General features: G+C 44.3%; 1 long non-coding RNA gene across 1 annotated transcript; it reads left to right on the top strand.

The window, feature by feature from the left end:
* Positions 1 to 169: 169 nt before the first annotated feature.
* On the top strand, positions 170 to 25,449 carry LOC142015721 (uncharacterized). The gene is made up of 3 exons (XR_012646221.1): positions 170 to 327; positions 6,441 to 6,549; positions 24,085 to 25,449. It is a non-coding gene; the product is annotated as an uncharacterized LOC142015721 (long non-coding RNA).
* Positions 25,450 to 26,041: the final 592 nt, after the last annotated feature.

The raw sequence follows: 26,041 nt of genomic DNA, 5'->3' as shown, positions 1-26,041 counted from the left end.
GTCGCCCCACCCTCTCCCAGGCTCCACCTCCCAGCAGAACAGGCCACGCCTCTAAAATGCGATTGGCTGCAGCACTAGGTGCGTTGGATGGGGCAGGCATTATGCTCACGTCCGCAGGGAGGGGTATTGTCTCAGAGAGCGCATGCGCCCGGGTCTGTGGGGGCCGGGCCGGAGTTGGAACCTTACGTACGTCAGTGGACGGTCGGCGGCGCTGGGTGATGCGGAGCTGCTTGAGCAGCTCCTGCTGGGCTCCAAAACGTCAGCACCCGCGATGAAAGGCGGGCCCCGGTTTTCTTGACGGGCCCCGGGGGGCTCCGAGGAACACAGGTACTAGAGTAGTTGCGCCGCCCCTCCCCGCCCCGCCCCGCCCCGCCGCAGAAGGAGGTGGCTCTCATGAAAGGCTGATCCCGCCCCAGCCTGTGAACTCGCCACGTGTCCTCGCGGGGCGAAGATCAAAGTGTGACTCTTCTTCAGCCCCATAAGTGACGTCTCCAGCTCCGTTGCCTGAGCGGCCAGGCTGGTGGCGGTGTAACTCCCGGCTGACCCGGGGTCCCCTGTGCCAAAGGCAGCCCCAGAGGGAGTGGGTCCTTGGCAGCGCCCACTTACTCACATGGGGCTAATGGGTTATAATCTGCATGGTACATCAGCACAACCCGGGCGGGCGGTGAGTGACCCAGATACTCCCTCTCGGGGCTACCTCTTGTTGTGAAAGGTCAAAGGCGGTAACCCTGCAACAAAACCCCTGAGGGCTGGCACACACGAGCTACTTCCCCGTTGAGGTAGTGTTAGACTGGGCTGTAAAAGGCACGCCCAGGTCTGCAGGCTCAGGCCTCCCCAAGGCAGGGAGCCTGTGCTGGCACTCTAGCCCTGTGCCTTTTTCCACCTGCCGCCCCATCTATAAGGTTGGTGTGCCAAGTTGCTGTGGGGGCCAAATCCAGCTTGCAAGGAAAGAAGCAGCTTCACACACTGCTGCTCTTCGTCCCTGGGTTGGGATACAGCAGTACAGGAAACCACTCATGGGAGGAGTTCCCTGCTGCTCCCATTGCTCCAGTTAGCACCCCCATTCTCTTCATGCCCATACCTTGTGCCCTTCCTCCAGCCCAGACCCCCACCTCTAGCCTGCTGCTGCACTCAGCCTCTTGGCCTAACCTCCACCCTCAACCCGCTCCTGCACCTTTCCTCCTACCCAGACTCACTCCACCACCCAAGCTCCGACTGTCCAACACCACCAGTCTGCTTCTGCACCCTCCTTAAGGCCCAGAACCCACACCTTTAGCCCCCTCATTCTCCATTCAGACCTTCTTGCCCCCCAGACTGTCACCCCCAACCTACTCCTGTACCACCCTCCTACCTGGACTCCCATAGCCTACTCTTGCACCCTTCCTCTTGTCTAGCCCCACCCCACCCTCAGTCCCTTCCTTCACACTACCTCTCACCAAACCTTGCACCCTCATCTGCTCGTGCATCCTATCTCTAGGCCTGACCCCCATCTTCAGCCCCTTCCTTCATTCTCCCTCCTGCCCAGATTCCCACCCTTATCATGATCCTGCACCCTTCCTCCTGCCCATATCCCCCACCCTCAGACTACTCTGTACTACACTTCTTGCCCAGACCCTGCACCCCCATTTCTGTCACACTCCCAAGCACCCCATCCCACACACTGAACCTGTCACTTTGTCCCCACCCAAGAGCCTACAAAATCTACTAGTGCTGGGACTCCAGAGTAATTAATCTGACCTGTTGTAACATAAGGGGGCATACGTTTAGATTTTACTGGGTATATCATGTTAGTTTACCAAACTGAGACATCTCACTCCTCCCTTGTCTCAGCTGGGGGCTACCTCAGTGAGGGTTGGGGGATTATTTTGGTTTTCTGCTTCTCACTTTTGTGTGGCTCCCAACTGATTTTTCTGTGGGTCAGTGAACTCTGACCCAAAAACGGTTCTCTACCCCTGCCATAAATGAAGACAATGTTGAAACCTTTTTATTTGATTTAAAACCAAGTTTGGTAAACTAACATGATATACTCAGTAAAATCTAAATGTATGCCCCCTTATGTTATAGCTGTATATTTGTTTTTATGGTATTTAGAGATAAGCAAATGCATTTTGTCATCATTGGTAGTTGGCTGGTGGTCTGCAGAAAGGTTTGCATTGAGTGGGATAAAAAATTTGAGAATGGCTGTGATAGAGCAAACCATTACAGCTCCTGTAAAAGAAAACTGTACTGAATAGTTGTAGTAATCAAAATAGTGCAGTGGGGGCCAAACTTTTTCTGTCGTACCCCCTGTGCTTTTTAAACTGGATATGGAAGCCATTTCTGTCTCCATTGTATTCTGCCACTGAATCTTGTGCTAAGTGGGCCAAGTGAGGTTTCTAATGAAAGCTGATAATGCCCTGAATCTGTCTGTCTAGCTCATATGTCTGTGCCAGGTTTGTGGGTAAAGTTATAGATTTTAGCTCTGTACCTGTATTAGAAATGTTCAGAGCAAGGGTACACATTGAGAGGCATGGTGGGCTCTCCAGCCAGGGTGTTGGACTAAGACAAAGGAACAGATTCCCAGACATCAAATACGTATCTCAGGAATTTGGGACTTTCACCTAGAATGCGTCCAATGGCAGAGTGCCACAGCAGCCTGCCTCAGTCGGATGACCCTCACTCTCCAGTGCTTGCTGGGAAGGAGAAAGGACTTTTTCCCTCCACTTAAAAAACTGTAAGAGGGGCCTTGGCAGGGTCCATCTTAGCTCTTTCATCCCTCATGACTTAAGCCTGTCTGGGCTGGGGGCCCATCCCCCAAAAGGATGCCTACCAAGGCTTTCAAGAATCAGCATATAACTTTGCTGACCTGCATCAATATCTGTAATTGATGTATGTAAGGTATCATGTTAACAATTTTTCTCTCACCCTGTTCTTTCTTTAATAAACCTTTAGATTTTAGATCCGAAGGATTGGTAACCAGAGTGCTGTTTTGGGTAAGATTCAAGTATATATTGACCTGGGACAGTGGCTGAACCCTTTGGGGCCTGGAAGAATCTGTGTGAAGTTGGTGAAATAGATTTTAAGAACCTCTCACCTGAGCAGGGGGCTTTTGGTCTGGGTAGGTATAGCAGCTGGGAAATCTGTGGGTCTGCTTGTGTGTCTTCTGGCTGGCTATTGGGGCTGGCAGAGGTGCTTTTGTGGCTGGTTTGATTTGCCTTAGTGAGAAGGAAATCCCAGCCTGGGGCTGTGAGTGGTCGAGATTTTAAGCAAAGATACCCTGAATTGATTTCCTTAGCTATCCCCAGAAACCCCGTCATGTTACACCCCCTGTTACCAGTATGGAATCTGACCATATGCCATCCCCTACCTTACTTCATAGCTAAGATTTCCTTAGCAGAGGAGCTTGGGGCAGAACTGTGGATGGGGCAGGAGTTGGGGCTAGAGGTGTCCTGGCCTGTGGGCAAAGAGGGAATGAAGGCAGAGTTGGACAGAGGGTGGAATGGAGCTGTGCTGGGGCAGAGCAGGGGGTGACTTGGAGTTGAGACCAGAACTGGGTGTTGCTCCCTTCTGAACCCCATGGAGACTGGCTGGGGTCTTGCTGTCCCTGCCCCCACTCCACCTAAATGTTCCTCCATGTCCTACAGTATGGAGACGATTAAACTAGTGGATGAAGATAAACTATCCACACTAAGCTTTTCATAAGTCCTTTAACAAGATCCTTTTTTAAGGACTACTGTGCAAGGTGTCCAGGGGTCTACATGAGCAGTGATCTTAAAAAAAAAACCCACCAACCCTTCTTTCAAAATAACAAGCAAAATGTCCACACTACCATGCCTGTTATTTCGAAATAACAGGTCACTCATTTCAAAACCAGTATTCTTGCTTTCCATGAGGAGTAATGTCATTTTGAAATAGTTATTTCAAAAAGCAGTAGTGTGGATGCACCGGTGCTGTTCTGTCAGAATAATTTGCATTGGGAGGCCTCTTGCAGTTGCAACCCTAACAGCTCTGGCCACACGAGGCATCTCCACTGCTCCCCTCCCACTGTGGAGCTTCAAGAAGCTCACAAGGGCTTTGGGTCACACATGGCCAGCCAAGATGGCCCTGCATGAGCCACCACCATCCAAGGCCAGTATGAGCAACCCAAGTGCACCATCCCATGCCAGGCCACCACTGAGTAATCTGGGGTCACGGAACCACACAGCATTGATGCTCAGGGCCTAGGGTCATGCCCACACTCAGGCAGCACTGGCTCCCAGTCAAGTGCAGTGATGTGGGGGCAACTGGTCTTGTGCATGGGAACCCACTAGCTCTCCCTCCAGCAGCGGCATCTGCCACTCACACACACCTTCCCCAACCCCCTCACCCCAGTGGGCAGGGACATAAGTTCTCTCCCTATGGGATGCCGCAAGTACCTCACTCGGCATTCGCGGAACGCACAAGGATACCAAGCCACATCACCCTTCCCCCACCCATAGGGTCCTGGCCTGGCTGGCACCTTCATATGCCTGCCTATCCCCGGTTGTGGATGTTACAGTGCTCCCTTGGGATGTCTGTGTCCCTGGTGGAAAGCGTCCACTATCTAAGCAACACGTGGACTTGCTCAAAGCACATGTCCGTAGTCTGAACTGACACCTTCGGTGTCGGCTCAGAGATCAGGGCTGGGCTTCATGCACAGTGTCTTCTGTGATGACTGCCATTGTAACCTTTCTTCACAGCTGAGCCAGCTGTGATCTTGGCCCGTCCCCTACCTCCCATGCCATCCACCTGACTGTAAGGGATCCACAGTCAGAAATAGCCCAGGATGACCTCATGTGGAAGCATTCCCATTCCCTCCCCTGTTGTACGTCCCCCTCAAGAAAGAGTCCTTCATGAGCCAAGAGATCAAGAGGTAGGCTATGTCACCTAGGATGATAACAGGGATGTCCACGTCCCTGACTCAGATGGTATGACCAGGATAAAAATGCCAGTGTGCATCTTTCAGAAGAAACAGGAGTTGTGGAAGATATGGGTATCAAGCACTATTCCTGAGTATACTGCGTTAATGTTGGCGAAGCATTCCCTGTGATCCATCATGGCTTGCAGCACCAGGGAGAAGTACCCCTTCCTATTGAGATAGATGTGGGCCAGGATGGGGATGCGCATGCCATCTCTGCCCCTCCTCCCCTGAGTTGCGGAAGCCCATGGTGACGAAGCCATCCACAATGGAGTCCACTTTTCTCAAGCCGACAACCCTCTATAGCAGCATGTGGTTGACTGTGCATTTCCCCACACCAAACTGGTTCCCAACTGAGCAATAGCTGTCCAGAGTGGCAAGTGTCATATTTTGAGGGGTTATGAGCCAACTGAGAGAACCAATTCTGGGCAAATTGCTTAGAACTGGGCCACTTATAGCTCATGCTGGGGTTTCCTTCTCAATAAGGCCAGCCAAGCCATCTACAAAACTTCCTCTGCCAGCCCCACTGGCCAGCCAGAAGTTATACAAGGAAACCCACAGATCCTCCAGCTGCTCCTAATGCTAAAAACAGCAACCCTCCTTACTCAGAGGAGAGATTAGGAAAACCAATTTCACCAAATGCACACAGATTCTTCCAGTCCCCAAAGGGTCTAGCCACATTCACAGGTCAAGGTATACTTGGATCTTTCCCAAAACAGGACACTGTGCCAATTCTTTAGAATCTAAAGGTTTATTAATAAAGAATAAGGTGAGAGGGAAAAATTATTAGTGATACATTACATACATCAACTGAAGCTATTGAGGCAAGTTACAGCTGATGGTATAAGCTGCTATTCTCGAGAGTCTCTGAAAATACATCCTTCTGAGGGATGGGGCCCCTCAGTCCACATAGGCTTAGTTCATGAGAACTGAAGAACAAATGGTCACTGCCAGGGTCATATTTAGAAACTTGTCCTGTGAAAGGAAAAGCTCTTTTTCTTCACATAGGCAGTGGAGGGTTACCTGATCAGGCTGCTTCCCAGATGACAAGTCCCAAATTCCTGAAATGCATATATGACGTCTGAGTCCATGTTTGAGTCCATCGTACTGGAGGGGAAGAGACCATGCCTCCCATTGTGATCCTGACCTCCAAGATATTTCTAATATAGCTATAGAGCCAATATCTATAACTCTACATTACAAAGATGGTGTAGTTATACAAGTAACATAAACAGACCCAGTGCATTACCAGCTTTCATTAGACACCTTGCTTGGTCCACTTGGCACAAGATTTGGTACAAACTTAACATAGTGAGAACAGAAATGGTTTTATAATTGTAAAAATCCAGTAACAACACACAGGTCTCCACAGGGCAATGGCCACATGTTTCTGCTCAGGGATGGTGGATCTCTTGCAGGTGTCCTGTCACCTGAGGGGAGGGGTGAGCCATTCACAGAGCTCCAGTAAAATAGCCTTCCGCATCCAGAAATTGCACAACTGTTGCTAATCATCCCAACCCTGCAGGATGAAGTGGTCCCAGCAGTCTGAGTTCGACTCGTGTCGGCAGAAGTGACATACCAAGATCAGCAGGTGATCAAGGAGCCTGCTCAGCAGCAGGAGCTCCAGGACCTGGGTGAGTAGGGCCTGTGGACCACACTTCAGTTTGTCCTGCTGGAGCAAAATGCAGGCAGCTTGGAAGTACTGCGCCATGAGGTGCCACAAATGGCTTTTGAGCCTGACACCACTTTACATTGGTGTCAGGCCGATTGGTGCGGGGGAGCACCTGGATCGGACAGAGACTTCTCTTACACGAGGCTCCATAGAAGGGGATTCTGTAGAAGTTAGTCAGATAGGGAATGTGGGAAATAATATATGGGCAAGATCAAATGTGAAACAATCGCATATTAAAAAATCCAACGCGTCTATGAAAGGCGGACATATAAATAGTGGTAGTTTTTTAACGTGCTTTTTCACAAATGCTAGGAGTCTGTCTAATAAGATGGGTGAACTGGAGTACCTCGTATCAAAGGAGGAAGTTGACATAATAGGCATCACAGAAACATGGTGGAATGAGGACAATCAGTGGGACGCTATCATACCGGGATATAAATTATATCGGAAAGACAGAACAGGTCGTGCGGGTGGCGGAGTGCTACTATATGTGAAGGATAATATAGAATCAAATGAAGCAAAAATCCTAAAGGAATCAAAATGTTCCATAGAATCCTTATGGATAACAATTCATTCTTCTAATATGAATATGGCATTAGGAATATATTACCGACCACCTAACCAGGACAGTGATAGTGATGCTGAAATGTTAAGGGAGATTAGAGAGGCTATCAAAATAAAAAACACAGTAATAATAGGAGATTTCAATTATCCCCATATTGATTGGGTACATGTCACCTCAGGACAGGATTCAGAGATTAAATTTCTTGATGCCTTATATGACTGCTTCTTGGAGCAGCTAGTAGAGGAACCCACAAGGGGAGAGTCAATTCTCGATCTAGTCCTGACTGGAGCGCAGGATCTGGTCCAAGAGGTAACTGTTACTGGACCGCTTGGAAATAGTGACCACAATATAATAACTTTTAATATTCCTGTGTTGGGAAGAACACCGCAGCGGTCAAACACTCCGGCATTTAATTTCAAAAAGGGGAATTACACTAAAATGAGGAAGCTAGGTAAACAGAAACTAAAAGGTAGAGTAACTAAACTAAAATCCCTGGAAGCTGCATGGAAACTGTTTAAAGACATCATACTAGAGGCCCAACTTAAATGTATACCCCAAATAAAAAAACACAGTAAGAGACCTAACAAAGGACCACCATGGCTTAACAGCCATGTTAAAAAGGCAGTGAGAGAGAAAAGGGCAGCTTTTAAAAAGTGGAAGTCAGATCCTAGTGAGGAAAATAGAAAGGAACACAAACACTCCCAAATTGTGTCATAATGTCGTAAGAAAAGCCAAAAAAGATTTTGAGGAACAGCTAGCCAAAAATTCAAAAAATGATAGTAAAATGTTTTTAAATACATTAGAAGCAGGAAGCCCACTAAAAAAGCAGTGGGGCCCTTGGACGATAAAGATATAAAAGGAGCGATCAAGGAAGACAGTGCCATTGCGGAGTGATTAAATGATTCCTTTGCTTCAGTCTTCACGGCTGAGGATGTTACAGAGGTTCCTAAATCTGAGCCAGCCTTTTTAGGTGACAAATCTGAGGAACAATCCCAGATTGAAGTGACATTAGAGGAGGTTTTGGAATTAATTGATAAGATGAATAGTAACAAGTCTCCAGGACCAGACGGTATTCACCCAAGGGTTCTGAAAGAACTCAAATGTGAAATTGCGGAGTTATTAACAGTGGTTTGTAACCTATCCTTTAAATCCGCTTCAGTACCCAATGACCGGGAGATGGCCAATATAACGCCAATATTTAAAAAAGGCTCTAGAGGAGACCCCGGCAATTATAGACCGATAAGTCTAACATCAGTACCAGGCAAATTAGTAGAAACAATAGTAAAGAATAAAATTGCAAGGCACGTAGAAGAGCACGAATTGTTGAGCAAAAGTCAGCTTGGTTTCTGCAGAGGGAAGTCGTGTCTAACTAATCTATTAGAATTGTTTGAAGGGGTTAATAAACGTGCGGACAAGGGGCACCCAGTGGACATAATATACCTAGATTTCCAGAAAGCCTTTGACACGGTCCCACACCAAAGGCTTTTATGTAAATTAGGCGGTCATGGGATAGGAGGAAATATCCTTTCATGGATCGGGAATTGGTTAAAAGACAGAAAACAAAGGGTTGGAATAAATAGTAAATTTTCACAATGGAGGGGGGTAACTAGTAGTGTTCCCCAGGGGTCAGTCCTGGGACCGATCCTGTTCAACTTGTTCATCAATGATCCAGAAAATGAGGTAAGCAGTGAGGTGGCAAAGTTTGCAGATGACACCAAGTTGTTCAGGACAGTCAAAACCAAAAGGGATTGTGAAGAACTACAAAAAGATCTCAGCAAACTGAGTGATTGGGCAGCAAAATGGCAAATGAAATTTAATGTGGGTAAGTGTAAGGTAATGCACATTGGAAAAAATAACCCAAATTACACGTACCCCATGATGGGGTCAAATTTAGCTACGACAGATCAGGAAAGGGATCTTGGAGTTATAGTGGATAGTTCTCTGAAGACATCCACGCAGTGTGCAGCGGCACTTAGTAAAGCAAATAGGATGTTAGGAATTATTAAAAAAGGGATAGATAATAAGACAAAAGATATCATACTTCCCCTATATAAAACTATGGTATACCCACATTTTGAGTACTGTGTGCAGATGTGGTCTCCTCACGTCAAAAAAAGATATATTGACATTAGAAAAGGTTCAGAAAAGGGCGACTAAGATGATTAGGGGTTTGGAACGGGTCCCATATGGGGAGAGGCTAGAGAGACTGGGACTTTTCAGTCAGGAAAAGAGGCAATTGAGGGGCGATATGATAGAGGTATATAAAATCATGAATGGTGTGGAGAAAGTGAATATAGAAAAATTATTTACCTTTTCCCATAATATAAGAACTAGGGGACATGAAATGAAATTGATGGGTAGTAGGTTCAAAACTAATAAAAGGAAATTTTTCTTCACACAGCGCACAGTCAACCTTTGGAACTCCTTGCCGGAGGAGGCTGTGAAGGCCAGGACTCTATTAGGGTTTAAAAAAGAGCTTGATAAATTTTTGCAGGTTAGGTCCATAAATGGCTATTAGCCAGGGGTAAAGTATGGTGCCCTAGCCTTCAGTACAAGGGCAGGAGATGGATGGCAGGAGATAAATCACTTGATCACTGTCTTCTGTTCTCCTTCTCTGGGGCACCTGGCATTGGCCACTGTCGGCAGATGGGGTACTGGGCTGGATGGACCTTTGGTCTGACCCAGTATGGCCATTCTTATGTTCTTATGTACATCAGCTCTGGCTGCATATTGTGCATGCAGCAGTGTTCACATGGGCAACCAGAGCAAAGGAAGGCAGGTGAGCACTGCATCCCTTTAAAGTCCCACACAGGGAGCCTTGTGAGATGCAGCTGTAGACAGAAGCTCCCAGGAGCATGCGTCGCAGCTTGCCTGACACAGCAGGCAGAGGCAGTATCCACCACTCCTGGTGCCGTTCCCGTAGAGCTTCTGGGACCTCTAAGTCTGAGGCAGGCTCCATTCAGTGTGGATGTGCTGTTTCAAAATAGCTCTGCCTTATTTCAATGTTTCCCTGTAGTGTGGACACACTATATGTATTTAGTTATTTCAGGAATTAACAACTCAGTTTTAGTTATTTCAAAATAATTTCCCAGTATAGACATGGTCCAGTACTACAGAGGAAAGAGGCAATATAATATATTAGAAACTGACTAAGAAACAAAAGCCACAGGTAGGAATAAAAGGTAAAATTTTTATCATGGCAAAGTTTAATACAGGTTGAACGTCTCTAGTCCGGCACCCTCAGGAACTGACTGGTGCCAAACAAGAGAATTTGCTGAACCACAGTAGCTCAATATTGTCTAGTACAGTGCTTCCGAAACATTCATGTGCCCCTTTCAGGACTTTGGCCTTATTGATGTACCCTCTCTCCCAGTGCCATCCCAGTGCTTATCTCCTGAGTTTTAGTAATTTATTTTCTGCCACATATCTCTTGTAAGCCTTTCGAGTACCACCAGTGGTACATGTGCCACACTTTGGGAAACACTGGTCTAGCAGCATTACGAAGACTTCTACGGCTTACTGGGCTCTTAGAAGATGTTTTAGGGGTAAATTAGAGGTAAATAACAGCACAGAACACCGAGAGCCAGGACTGAGAGCTATAAACAAACTTTATGGGACCGTGGGAAACTTGGCCACACTCATAGTAAGTGGACAGACAGTAACTAAAATCATGCCGGACAAGAGAGTGCTGGACTAGGGAGGTTCAACCTGTAGTATAGTGCAGTATAGGTAGAAAGGGTGGTGCATATTCATATAACAGAAAAAGTGTTAAAGAGTAAGATGAGAGCATTTGCAGATAATATTTATGTCAGTCATAACTAGCAAAGACTGAGGAACTTCAGTATGGCACACACAGCTTTTAGCAACACAGCTATTTTGGGTAGTGTAGCCAAAACTGCAGACAAAATTCTTCCACCCCCAACAAGCAGCATTTGCAATGTCATAGCTCCTGCCAATAACATGCTGTTCACGCTGGTACTTGCTGCAGCAAAACTTTTGTCTTCTGGGGATTTGGGGAGTTAGCATCTCTGAACAGTGTAAGTTTTGTTGCTTAATTTTCAGTGTATTCATAGCCTCTGATGTAAACCTACATGAAAGGATAGCACAATATTAAATGTTACTCAACATTGATAAATGCAAGTTTATCCACATGGAAAGCATTATCCAAGCTAGTCGTAGGTTACTTGTTTCTAAATGAACTGCATCAATTCAGGAAAGAAAAAAGCTTAATTGAAACTTCAAGTCAGTGTGCAATGAGAGTCAAAAAAGGAAACCAGGTTTTGTGATGCATAAAAATCATCATGAAAGTGTCGTGCCCTCACCTGGTACACTGAAGTTTGGATCACACTATTTCTCATAGCAAAAACAGAAGTGCAGAGGCTGGTAATAAATTTCTGTATGAAAAGAAATTAGGACCGCTTAGTTCTGCTGGAAATAATTAAGAAGAGATCTCAGAGAGACAGAAAATAATAATCTAGAAAGGTAATTTGGGAGGTATTTTTTGCCCCCTGTCACGAACTCACAGTTTGGGCCTACTCTAGACTGGCACAGTCCCTGAGGAGCTCCCTTCAGTGTGACAGCCCTTCTCATGGAGCATTTATTGAGCACTTGAACACAGTGTAGGAACTCTCAGGCCCTGGCCTCCCTCAGCACAGCACATCTGAATCACCCCTGAATTCACACGGGCTCTATCTGCTCCCTCTGCCCAGACCAGAAGCTTCCTCCTTCCACCCAAGCCTTCAGTATCCCTTCCCCAGCAGCTCCTTCCTGTCCTTTGTCTTCTGTCCAGGCAAACAGGGTCACCTGGGCCACACTCTTTTCCACCTCTCTTCTCACCCATCCTTGTATTCCCTCTGACTGGAACCAACTCAGCAGTTCAGGAGTCCTTTCTCTGTAGCCCATTGTTCTCCCATTGATCAGAACCGGCTGTGCTATCTGAGCTGGGTCACCAGCAGTGTTCTCTGTAAGCTGAGTGCTTAGGTGGCCGCCAAGAAGGGATCTAGGCACTGTCCCACTGATAAGCAGAGTGCCTATAGACACCCACAGGGCAAAGCATGTTTCTATTGGTGGTGCATATCCACACATGCCTTAGCACACATTACAAAATTTATTTCACCCATAGATTGAGGAAATTCAAGAGCATAGTGGTCACCAGTCACTGGAATCTCCATTCTCCAGGCCACTGGCCAGGCCCTTAATTCCATGTTGGTTCGTGTAACAAAAAACTGGCTTTCCCTGCACTTTGTTGTACCAGTAACACCTAGGGACACTGAGTGCCATGCCCTCTGCAGACAAACCCTTTGAAACCCCCTCAAATCCCTCACTCTATCATGCCCCACCCACTCACCAATAGAACAGTAAGATACTAAACTGAACCTGAAACCAAGAATATACTTTAGGAAATGTCGTAATTGCCTCATGCTTCAGGGAATAAAGCAGCCATGAACTGATGAATTAAAAGAGTTCTAAATTCACAACTTATTCCAAGTTGTCCACTCTGCTTTTTCTTGGACCTTCCTCTGCACCTTCAAGCTCCTGTATGGGGGTCACAATGCCAGATTCGAGGAACCACTGGTGTAACCCACTATGGCCGTTCTTATATTTAGAAAGAATGAACAGCAGTGGCAGACACCCTGATACCTAAACAGGTCTCTATTATCATATCATCCAGTTCCTAGATAGGGCTGTAACATAATTTAGTGTATTCAAAACACCATACACCCAGAATTGGATAATCCCTTTTCCACTATTACCATGTGGTATCATCTTCCCTTTGTACCCTATAGTCATCACTGTATAGTTTTCTTTCTTCCTTGCCCTTATAGCCAGGATTGTATCATTCTTCTCTCTGCAAAGACCATGAGTCTTACCAGATTCTGGAAGAAAATCCAGGCCACGTCCCTCTTCCATGTGGAACACCTGTCAAGCAGGTGTAAGAGGCAGGCAGTGCAGTATAATGAAATTAATTCAGAACTGGAAGGAGGAAAGGATGTTCAGCTTCTTCCCACTATTTTCTTTTGGAATGGAAGTTGAGATGACACATTAGAATGAGAGTAAATGAAAATAGTGCTCAATATATCTTTTTTTTTTCCTTCCTGTCCCTTTATGTATTTTCTGTATTGTTTGTGTCCTCTTCAATATATTTATCTTTTGGTCTCAAGCCGTATACTCGGGAGTAAGTGTCAGTCCCCGTTGCCTAGATCCCCTAGCCCACTCCTGCACACCTCCTGCCCAGCCCCTCCCAACCCCACACTGCTCTTGCACCTCCTCCTGCCCAGCCCAGCCCCTCCAACCTCAGCCTGTTCCTGTACCCTCCCTCCCACCCAGACCCCACCCCAGCCCACTCCTGCACCCTCCCTCCCATCCAGACCCCAAACAACTACCTCCAGCCTGCTCCTGCACCCTCCCTCCTGCCCAAACCCCACACCTGCTCTCCAGTAGCCCCTTCCCACACCCCAACCTTGCTTTTTTGGTTCCACTTTGCTCCCCACTCCCAAAGAATTAATATGTCCCGTGAGAAGCCCTGAACCTCAGTCCCCACTTCTCTACCTCCCTGCCCATGGGGTTGGGACTTGCCCATGGTGCCAAGTACAGGACCCAGGAGGACACTGTCTGAACAGAGGAGTTTAAAATGATTGTTTGTTAAATGATTACTTGAAGCAAAAGGAGTTGTACTGATATATACATATTGAACTGAGATGTTCCTACACTTCTTTGGAGTGCTTGTATTTCGATGATCTGCTAGCACTTAAGTAAACTTTAAGATAAACATTGCTTCTGTTGAATGAGTTGCCCAGTGATTAAAGCAAAGGACTGGAAGCTGAAATTCCTCTGTTCTTTTCCTAACTTTCCCACTGATTGCCTTTGGGTAAGTCATTTGACCTCGGTGTCTCCGTCTGTAACAGAAACAGCTTCAAAATATGTTAATTGGGTATTAATACCTACCTTGGAGCAGCTAGCGTTCCTAAGCTATGGAATTCTTAAGAGAAAAGTTTCTATGTAAGTGCAAAAAATTATTTTAATCCTGGTGATGAAGGCTGCAATGCCATATCTATCCATCCCAACAAACAAATTCAGGCATTGTGAGTTTCACTACCATATAAGCATAGGTCTCATCACTGTGTCTTAATTAAAAACAAAACATAGAAACAAAGTCAAATGACTGAAATTGTTATATGAGGGGTGGTGGGGTACCAAACCACAAACTAAAGTTAACAGAAATTAAGTATTTCAAGTTTTGAGAGTACTTCCCTTACAAACATAAAGTTTCATAGCTCAAAAAGCTGAAAGCCAATATGAGGGCACTCTGTATTCCACCAGTGATTGTTACACTTTGGACCCTTGTTTAAGGACATCAGAATAAAAAATATGGCTATGTCTACACTTACCTGGAAAGTTGATGGTTGCTATGCAATTTTTGGTATGCCAATTGCATACCAAAAGTTGAATTTACAGCTGTTGACTTCTGTGGCTGTCTTCATGACAGAAGGTCTATGGGAGTGCTCCTCCCATTGACTTTCCTTAATCCTTGTGGCTTGTGAGGAGTTCTGGGGTTGATGTTGACCCTGGAACGCACAGTTTTGCACGTGCACAAAACAGCATCCCAGAAGATTGAATGTAAGTGATCAATCTTCCAGAGTTAGTGTAGATATGGCCTTCTGGTAGTTACAGAATAAAGATCAATTTGAACTGTAAATCAGGATTGCAAAGGATAACTTGCACAAAAGGGATACAGGAATGTGGTTGTTGCATCATTTGATTCAATGCTTCTGAAACTATTTTTTTAAATGGTCTTACCCAGATAGTATTCTTTTGGAAACATGAAATGAAAGCAGCAATCGAGCCCTTCATTACATACTTCAAATAAGGAAACATCTCGGCTAGGTCTACATTAGCATCAGAACTTCAAAAGGTGCACGACAATGAACCTAATTGAAATATGCTAATGAGGAGCTGCCATGAATATGCAGTGCCTCATTAGCATGATGGCAGCAGTAGCTCTTTGAAAGTGCTGCTTTCAATCGCACGCAGCTCATCTACCCAGGGTCCTTTTTGAAAGGACCCCGCACACTTTGAAATCCCATCATTCTTATTTGCGTATTTGTGGCAGCGCCTCATTTGTATCTTTTGATTAGGTTCGTTATCATGTCCCTTTCAAAGTTCTGGGGTTAGTATAGACATAGCCCCCTAGTCTTGCAGCTAAGAAAGCTGAATTCAACAATGAAGCTTTCAAGATATAAGAAGCTGTGGAAATATTAAAATTTAGGCTCTAGTTCTGTAAATCGACGGTGTCCAAAAGGAATGTAAAGGATCACCACAGGAACCTCCCTCTCTCCCTGCCAGGCACACACACACCCAGATTATTCATGGAAACTGCCTTGGGCAGAAGCCGAGCTGAACCGGAAAGCAGCTGGAGGCCTTTGGAGCAGGAGGAGCCGCTGCTGCTTCCATGTGTGGTGAATGGGGAGTGTATTGGACACCACTGCTGTAAACTGCTCTGTGCAAGCAGACCCATTTTGCCCATTTGTTTCAATAGACTTCTATTGGATTCTGCATCATGCAATACATAATGCAGGACAGGAGTGGGGGGTTAAGTTCCCAGCACTTGTGTTGAACTAATATAAAATATCACTCCTTTTTGCAAGCAAGGTATTTGATAGCATCTCTCGATACCTTCCCAAAAGTGTTAAACTTGATTGTACTTACGTTAAATGTGGCTAGAGTCAGTGATTCCATAAGTTGCATACTGCATTTATTTCATACAATCACTGTGTGCTTTAAGAGGTCAAACTATTCTTTTAACAAAAGGACTAACCCCCAATCCTCATAACCTTTTCTGAAGAAAAAGATTTATTTTGCCTTTGTTCCCATGAAAACACTGTCCCTAATGGAAAGCAGAATTTATATTTAAAGACATTTTAATGTAGATCACAGTTAAATGTATCAAAACAAAAAAGCAGTCAAGTAGCACTTGAAAGACTAACAAAATAATTTATTAGGTGAGCTTTCATGGGACAGATCCCTTCTTCAGACCGTAGCCATACCGGAAGAGACTCAATATTTAAGGCATAGAGAACCAAAAACAGTAATCAAGGCTGACAAATCATAAAAAAAAAAAATCAAGGTGAGCAAATCAGAGAGCAGAGGGCCAGGGAGAGGGGGAGGTCGAGAATTAGATTAAGCCAAGTATGCCAAAGAGCCCCTATAATGTCCCAGAAAATTTGCATCCCAGTTCAATCCACGTGCTAATGTGTCGAATTTCAATATGAAAGAGAGTTCAGCAGTTTCTCTTTCCAAAGCAGACTGAAAACTCTTCTTCAATAAGACAAACTCTTAAGTCATTAACAGAATGGCCCACTCCATTAACATGTAGATTAACTGGTCTTTTAAGATAATATTTTATTTTTAGGCTGTTTGAGACTCAAGACAGAAAATACAAACAGAAACCTGCAGTCTAGACATAGCCTTACTGAAAGTAGTATAATGCAACAACTGCCCTACCATCTGGAATTAAGTCCTATTTTAAACTGAAACAATTTTAACCTGGGACTACTTTGTTGTGAGTGCAACATAATCTACTGTATATTTTAGAGTGTGTGTCAGTTTGATGATGAATTCCTTCTAAACAGTAAGACTGAGGATTACCAAATTCAGTATGCAGCTTCCTCTTATCATAAATTAAAGCAATATAATCGTTTGGTTTTGCCAGGAAATTGGATGTGTCTGGAACGGAATTGCTTCTCATAAAACCGAACAGAAAAGAGATAGCAGCACCAAATCAAGGACAGTCCTTGAAATGGGCATAACTGAGTGAATATTGGAGGAGACTGAACCAAGATGAGCCAGAGAAATAGGATGAACCTGGAATGGGTTTGCTTCTCAATAAGCCTTATAAAAAAGCCCAAACATTGAGAAATTTAGCTTAGCATTCTGTTTTGGCACAGCTAAATCAATGCTTAAGTTTTGAAAACGAGAAGAAAATGTTCCTGGAAACTAAACTGAGTTTTTGTTAAAATACAGTGAATGACCAGACTTTATAGGGGTGAAGAAAATAATACACTTGATGGAATTCTCCTTTTAAAAGAATTACTAAAAAAGTTTAAACAGAAAAAAATTAACAATTCCTTTTTTAAGAAATCCAAAATTAAAAATAACTTCATAAAAATGGTACTGTGCTCTTGAAAAATATGATCATTTACATGAAGCATGTACATTTTCCTCTTATTTAAAAAAACACTTAACTGAGTTAAGGACCTGAGCAATACTGGGTAAATCTGCTAGTGAAACATAAGAAGCATGGCAATGTGTGCTTTCAGTGGACATCTCACTCAGAAGTTGATCTGATTACAAGCACAAATATTAAAACAATATGATACTCTCTATTTTTAAAAGGTGACATAGGCTACATCTACACAACAAAGTTATTCCAAACTAACAGCAGCTATTTTGCAATAACTTTGTGAACATCTACCCTACACACATGCTACTTTAAACTAGCGGGCACATTATTTCAAATTTCATAAACCTCATTGCATGAGGAATAACATCTGTTTTGAAATAGACGCTGTTAAGACACTGCTAGCTGTTAAGACACTGCTAGACAACTAGCGTTGTTTCTGAATAAGCCATACTGGCATCAGATTGCGCTATTTCAAAAGAGGCACTATGTGTCCGGACGTGCTATTTCAAAACAGCTGTGTGCTATTTCCAAATGCATTCTTGTGTGTAGCTGTGTTATTACAAAATAAGCTATTTAGGAATAGCCATTCCAGAATTGATTATTTCAGTATAACACTTCTGTGTAGATGTAGGCATACTCTTTAGCACTTCTGTCTTAACAGCTTTTTATCTTAACAGTGTAGTCCCTAATTCCGCATAAATCATTTTGTGCATTTCAAATATTAGTTTATATTAAAGTCAGGATGGAGTTAATTTCCCTTCCCCTTTCTTAGTGGAAATGGAAGACAAGGTTTCCAGAGTTCCTTTTTTACAGGAAAAATTACATGAAAAAGGGAAAAGTTCAGAGTTGCTCATTTTCAAGCCTATAATTATGATTCCAGAATCTTATGACTATACTGTCTTATTGCTTCCTTTTGGAATTGTTAGAGGGCTTCTGAAAGTGTCATCTCTGTGAGTGTGGGAGGATCAGGGAGCCGACAGCCTCCGTGGACCCCTGAGCAACGTGTGCCGTCCTGGAAGTGGTGGGACCAGGGGCAGCCAGCTCTAAGCAGCACCCAGAGCAAGTTGCACCACCCCGCCTCAGTCATTAGAACTGGTCAGAACACGCAGTGCTCCAGCAGTCTTTTGAAGGGCTCGGGACTCTGGCCATTGCCACAATGGTAGCAGCCTCCTTTGAATCTGGTCCCCAGGGCAACTGCCCCTACTAACCCTCCCCATCAGCAGGCCTGGCAAGGATGAAGAACTTCTCCTTTTACCACTTGTTGAAAATGCTTTAAAATACTAACTGTAAACAGTAGTTCTACATCCTAATCACCTATACTTAATAATGCTTGATTATATTTCTAGGCTGTATGTTCTTTAGGATGGGACTGGTATTTATGTCCAGCATCTCTCTTTACGTTGTTTCTACATTTTTGTTAGGATGAATTACAAGCTGGAAGGAACTTCCATTTCTTTCAAAAACTGAAGCCTGTACCAAGAATAGGAATTTCTTCTATATATGAAAAATAAGTGGATGCTCTCTTTTTGAAGGCCAGGTGGAGATGGGGTAACAAAAGAGATTTACGGTGGGGTTAAGTAATATATTTCTAATTACTGCATGGGGCCAGCAAACAAAACTTCTTGATAAGTAATGTGGGATCTCCTTGATCTGGCTGCAGAGATGTAAGGGTCAATGTGGCATGCCTCAGTCACTTAGCCTTGCTATTTGCCTTTCTGAGTAGAGAAACACTAGAGTTGGTAACTCCTGGAAGACACTGTGATTAGACGGTTCAGTAAGTTGTGTGAGCCTACCCCCCTTTTGGCAAAAAGTTGCACATTTTAAAAATAGGGTGCACACACTTCACTCGATGTTATATATGGGTTGTTGCTTAGAATTTATGTGCTGTTTTTAAAAAAGAAAAAAAACCCTACATTCTCTCTCTTCTGGATAGTGATATCTGAACTCTGTGTGTACTACAGCTTGATGTGATCTGTTATAATTAATAACTGTATGCTTTTTAGATGCTTTAATGTAAATACAGTGTACTTTTGGCATTTCCGATTTTCAGAAAAGGAGCCCATGCCATGTTGGAGTTTGCTCGCTTTGCACGTATGTTCACAACCAGCTGTTTTCTAAGCTAAGTACTGCCTTTGCCTGTTGAACTAGTTGGTAGATTTGATTTACATAACAAACTAGATATACATTTTTGGCAACATTTAAAACTAAGTTCAGCACAATATCTCATGAGTGGAAAGCTAGGGCTTCCAATTCCATGCGTGTTAAATTTTGGCCATGAGTCTGCTAATAAAGGACACACTCCCCGCCTCTCCCCTGCCAAAAAAAAAAAATGTGAGGTAAGTGCTCTATGCTCAGGTCATCTAGTTTCTTTCCCCTCTCTCTGACATTGCCCCTGTAAAAAGCACCATACTCCACCAAAGGAATAATCAAATGACTGAATGGACTGGTGGTCTGATTCAATAAGGCAATTCATATGCACATCAGAAATTAATTATGTTAGGCACATTTCCTAGTCCTAGCTATTGATAGATCAGATTACAGATACGTCGGAGTTACTGATGATGTGTTGAGGACCATTTTTCTGTGCCATGCATATCTGTATTCTGTGTCATACATTTCTGTTTTTCTGTGTAATGACAACCTCCTTCTGTCTCATTCAGTGTTCCCTTTCCTCCATACCAGGTTTTTATGGGCACATAAACAGAATAGATTTTTCATAATTTTTAAGTCCAGAAGGATTCTTTAAATCACTTATTCTGGTTTCCTGACTAATGTAGGTCACAAGTCTGAATTTCACCCAGTTACCTCTATACTGAACCCAATAATCTGTGTTTGACTAAAGCTTATGTTTTTGAAAACATCTGGTCTTGATTTGAAGACATCAAGAGATGGAGAATCTGCCACTTCCCTTGGTAGTTTATTCCAATGATTAATTACTGTTAAAAATTTGTACTTTCTAATTTTAATTTATCTGGCTTCATTTTCCAGCCATTGCTTCTTATTAGGCCTTTCTCTGATTGATTAAAGAGCTCTTTATTTCCCCCCCATTAAGATAATTCTATGCTTTCTGCAAGTCAGCTCTGTGTTTTTGTTTTTGTTTTTGTTTTTTTCTGGCAAGCTAAAGAGAATGAGCTCTTTAAGCCTCACTGCAGAGCAGTTTTTAATCCCACAAATAGTAGTCATAGAATCATAGAATACTATGGCTGGAAGAGACCTCAGGAGATCATTGAGTCCAAACCCTGACTGAAGCAGGATCAACCCTATCTAAATAATCCTAGGCAGGATTTTGTCAAGCTGGGAGATAAAAACCTCTAGGGATGGAGATTCCATCACCTCTCTAGGTAACGCATTCTAGTGCTTCACCACCCTCCTGGTGAAATAATATCCAGCCTCCCCCTCTGTAACTTGAGACCATTGCTCCTTGGTGGCTCCTCTTAGCATCATTTTGGTGGTTCCTCTCCAGTTTTGTCAATATCATTTTTAAGATGTTGACATCAGCACAGAGCATTACGGTATTTGTCTTGCTGATGTTATAAAAACATAAGTTCAACTCACCTATCCTTATTTCCCTTTTTACTTTCAGGGAAATTCTGTACCACTGCAGAAATTCATGTTGCGCACACAGAATTTACTTTCTTTGTGCAGAAATTGACTGCAGTACTGCTAGCTAGCACCAGTGGCCACTGGACCGGGCACAGCCCAGCTCACTCACACATAGAAGACACTAACAAGGGGAGAGGGAGGATGCTGGGGGCGGTGGGGAAACTTTCTTGGGTTGGGGGCCACTGACCCACAGAAAAATAAGTCAGGGGCCGCATAAAAGTGAGACCTCCAGCATAGTGCTCACACTACAGCACTATGAGCAACAGGGTGGCGGGCTGAGGTTTAGGGCTTCCCCCAAGCAAGATGAACTGATCTGGTGATCAGAGGTAGGACCAAAAATAGTGGGGTTCCGGGTTCAGTGTGTGGGAGGAGCTTGATGAGCAGCAGATGTGTGGTCTGGGCAGGAGGAAGGGTGCAGAAGGAGGTTGAGGGTGAGCAATCTGTGTGGGAGGAAGGGTACAGAAGTTGCTTAGGTTGGGGAATCTAGGTGGGAGATAAGATACATGTGTGGGCTGGGGGCAGCAGACTGCTACCCTCAGAAATATTAAAAAGTTAACAGGAGCTAAGATTACTCACCAGTTGGAAGAGAAAAATAGTACAGGAGACACACAGCTACAAAATGGCTGGCAGGATGTTTAGACCAAAGATTTGTTGTTTCTGCACAGTAACTAATAGCAAAGGTATTCTGGGAAAAAGTTCTTAGAATTCAAAGGTGCATTTTCTAGCCTGCTAAAGAATCAACATTTGTGTATAACAATGTGGGCCCTGCCTGGTAATCTCACCCGGCCATTTGTAAAGAAAAGAGACTGTCAGACTAGAGTGAAGTGGAACCAAATGGAAGAATAGGTTCCCCACCCTGAGGTATTGGCATTCTCATTCCCAGGATCATCACCTTGTCACGGTGCGTGCGCTTGTGTGTTCTAATGAACCCAGCAGCGATGTCATGGGGAGTCTTGTACTCCAAGCAGGGTCACCCATGGTGGCAAGTTCAAGGGGGAGGATCCAGATGAAGAACGATCATAAAAGTCCTCAACAGCAGAACAGTCAGAAGATAGCAAGAGTAATGCTACAACAGCTGAGAAGGCCGTTGAAAGCTGCAGTGGATAGGAGACTCCCAGTCGCTGTGGATCCAGTGTTACTGGACCTGACCCTTCTATCTGTCAAGAACCGTATGGTGGCTGTAGTGTATGTTTAAAAAAAAAATTCACAGACAGGCCTCTTCATCTGCATACTACTCTCCTAAACTTAAGCCCTCTGGCAACTGGCAAATGGTGACAGGAGTAGGATTGTGAAATCTGGAAGCTTTTAGTCATGGACTCGCATGTAGGCGATGGACGTATATGTCAGTCACTCCATTTTGAGGTCTGAGGTGGTAGAACAGTCTCAGCTTCTGCATCTATGACCGAGCAGCCCTATTTAGGATCCACTTTACTCACCCCACATGGGGAGGGGACAAGAAAAGGTGCCCTAAACATAGTCCACCTCATCCCCCCGACTGGATAAGTGCATCCAGTGGGTTCACCTGTATGCAGTTGAAATTGAACAGTTAACTTTGGAACATGGAGTATTCGAACTCTAATGGACAACCCAGACAGCGGGCGACCTGAAAGATGCATGGCAGTTATCACCTGTGACCTGCGACTATTCAACATCACTATAACTGCCCTGGCATAAATGTGTAGACCAGAGAAGAAGGACAGCTAAGAGAAGACAACGGAGGGTACACGCACACCTTTACCCAGTTCCTAGGGCTCAAGGTGCAACCCTGTTAATTCAAACGCTGACCCCTACCCAGTTCCTAGGGCTCAGGGCATAACTTCCTGCAGGTCTGCAGGATCTTTGCCACTGAACCAAGCAAGCAGAATACATGCTAAGCACACAATGTCATGCTCACCGATCCTGATAAAGGCAGGCAGGCAGACTTCCCCTGTTGGCCAGACAAAGTGAGTCTCTCTGGATGCTGGTTGCTGCACCTCACGGTCATGCAGAGGAGTCCTGGCAGCTCTGGTCTTATGCTGTTTCTTGGAGTTGAGTTCTTCTTCCAGGTCTTTTCCTCCTCCTCCTTCTTGCTGTTCCTTCCTTCCTGCTGTTTTCCTTCTTGGATCCCAATTTATACAGTGCAACTTGAGTGCTGCTTAGTTATACCTTGACCAATTATTTTAATATAATTTTACTAAGCAATTGTAACCTACTGTAGCAGAATTACCTAACCAATCATATCTCATCACCTTAGTTGATTTACACCAGTAAAATGAATTATACAGCAGACAGAATCAATTACAAACCAGAGATCTTGCAAACAACCAATAGGAAAACGAGGACAATCATCACAGTGTGAGGATTCCACAACTCAGCTATTGATGAGTAGTTTCTTGCCAGACAAAATGTGTTAACTTTATTTTTCCTTCCCATCGTGAGATCTGTTTCTTTATCTGGTGACAGTGGGTGCCATTAGGACAGGGTCTCCTTAATAGCCTGGTATGACACTATGGTAATGAAATTTAGATAAAAGTGTGAGTATGTGACTCCCAGCTTTACAGCTAATGGCTGCTGCTCTTCATTTTGGCTGCAGAGGAAGGCGTTAGACCTTTCAGTATGGTTATAGAAAAGCATATTGTTATACTGTTATGTGGGGGGAGGGTTGTTTGGGATGAGTGATGAGGGGGGTTGTTCTGGGAATAAAGGAAGCCAAACTGGGGTGGCTGGAAGGGAGATGAAGGGGCTGGGTGGCAGGGCCAGCTGGAGAGTGTAGGGTAGGGGGAGAAAGGCAGGGCCTGCTGTGGGGGAGGTAGTGTATATTTACCAAAAAACAGCACCAGTGAGAAATGCCTGTGTATGGGCCTGGTGTGTGTACTGATTTTCTGAAAACTCTGGATAACTTTTTTTAGATTATATAACTCAATTATTTCTTAAACAGCTACCAAAATTAACACAGGCAAAACAAACGCTGGTCCATCAGTGAAGGTTTTGGCTCAGAATTCTAACCCCTGTAAACCTCAGACAAATGCACCTGCTTTCTTTGACAAAGGAGATATGCTCTTGGAGTTCCCAGCACTGTTTTTAAGATAGTTAAGTGATGTGATGAACTATTCAGTGCAGTATAGAGTAAAAGCAACTCACTAATCATCTTTCAACTATTGACTCCCCAGCATGGAAGCACCCAGATACCATCTGGATCGAGATTTGTTGTGAAACCTGCACTCTACCTTGGAGCATGGGATGTATTCAGACATGCACATGTCATCAGTCAGCATACAAACTAGTCACTGCTTCAAGGGCCGAGAAATTGTCTAGTAAAACAGGTGATTCCAACTTAACAATGTAAATGTACACTAACTCTAAATATAAATATGAAAGTGCACTTGCCACTGACACTTTCAAGCACATATGCACGCAGTACTTTTATCTGCTTTGCCTACCTGCTATTCATGCATGCAAGTACCCAGGAATCTTGCAAAACAGGAATAATATGGCAAATACTTATATACGCCCCTTCAAATTTTCTGTGGCATGTGAAATTCTGTACACTAGTTAAATTCCTCTTTTGCAGGCATCTGTTGTTCATAGAACTGTCTTCATTTCAGGTGCATTCCCAAAGACAACATACTCTCACAGCTCATTTCAATAGCACAATTTGAATTTATTTAAAAATATGTATAAGATAATTTCAGCTATATGCAATTCCTTTATTAGAACTAACAGTTCACCTTTTCGCATAATGCTGCTCAGAGGTCACGCAACAATTGCATTAGGAGAAATTCTTGTTACTCAGTACTTAAACATGCTAAATGGTAATTTTACAAAAAGCAGAGCAGCTGTTGGTTCTAAGAGCAAGTTAGTGCACCTGTTTCAAAGTGTTTGAAACTTCCCTTAATGGTAAAAAGATCTCTTTCTGTGTTTATTGTTGTAACAGATCATTGTGAACGGGAGCTATAAACAACCTTTAAGTTATGAGAAATCTCACTGAAATTAGAAAAACCAACATATATATGAACAACATACTTATGAGCGTGCTGAATTTTTTGTGTTAGTTTGAGAAAATGAATTTTTGTTGAAAGAATCCATTTGAAACATCTCTCCTTCTGGCATAATTTGCCCATGCAGCCCCAGCCGTGTCTCTTTGTTCCCTTTCTGCAGGAAGTCTAAAGGCATTCTGGAACCTTTCGTTTCGATGCAGTGATCCATTTTGTGCTGATACATATAATATCAGTTATATGTCTTATAATCATGTAACCATAGAAGAAAATGTGCATCAGCTGAACTCCCAGCATTTTAATTTGACAACAGCAGCAGTAAGAATACTGTCACTGATGTCTGAGTGAGGCTTAAAAACCAGACAACACAACCTCTGGAGAGGGACTTTACCTGGCTAAAAATCCATATACCCGGGGTGGTGGGTGCTATGGAGTCATGCTTGGGTACCAGGAATATTCCTGCTCTGGGGCCTGACTCCTGCAAAGTTGAGGGCTGGGTGTCTCCCTCAGTCCTCCCAGCTGGTCTCACAAACGTTCTCCGGCCATGCATGACACCCTCAGGAGATTTAAAACAGTCCAGGGTCCCTGCTGCTCCTGTCACTTGCTCTGTTTGGCTACTGGCATGTGTGTCTCTGCAGCCCTATGAGTGTCTCCGAGCGCTGCACCCCATCCCGAGCGCCCCTGTGGCCAATGGGAAGCTGCCTGCAGTGGATAGTGCCTGCAGGCAACAGTGCACAGAGACTCCCTCCCCGGTATCTAGGAGCTGATCACAGAGCGGGGTGCTCCAGGAAAGCACTACACTCCCATCCCCTCCCCCATACCAGGGACAGCCTTAGGGAAAATGGATCCATGAGTGAATCTGCATTTTGGTGCCCCTGGTGTCCATGATTGTGGAACCCCCATGGCCCCTGTACCCCATAGAGTCCCTGGTCTTCCCACAATGAGTCAACACTCACCATCCCTGGCACCCTGTTATCCAGCACTACAAGGGGATCAAACAAGCATCGCTTCCCATCCTGGCTCCTTGCCAAGAAGTTCACTTCCCCCCCGGTTATCCTGCACAAAGACCTTGGGGACAGAGTCAGACTCTGGAGATTGTGCCAGAGCAGGACCTGGAGGTCAACATTGACCA

Source organism: Carettochelys insculpta, chromosome 7 (assembly GCF_033958435.1).
Source record: "Carettochelys insculpta isolate YL-2023 chromosome 7, ASM3395843v1, whole genome shotgun sequence".
Taxonomy (NCBI): Eukaryota; Metazoa; Chordata; order Testudines; family Carettochelyidae; genus Carettochelys; species Carettochelys insculpta.
Note: the sequence above shows the minus strand (reverse complement) of the source record. Positions and strands in the feature narration are given on the sequence as shown.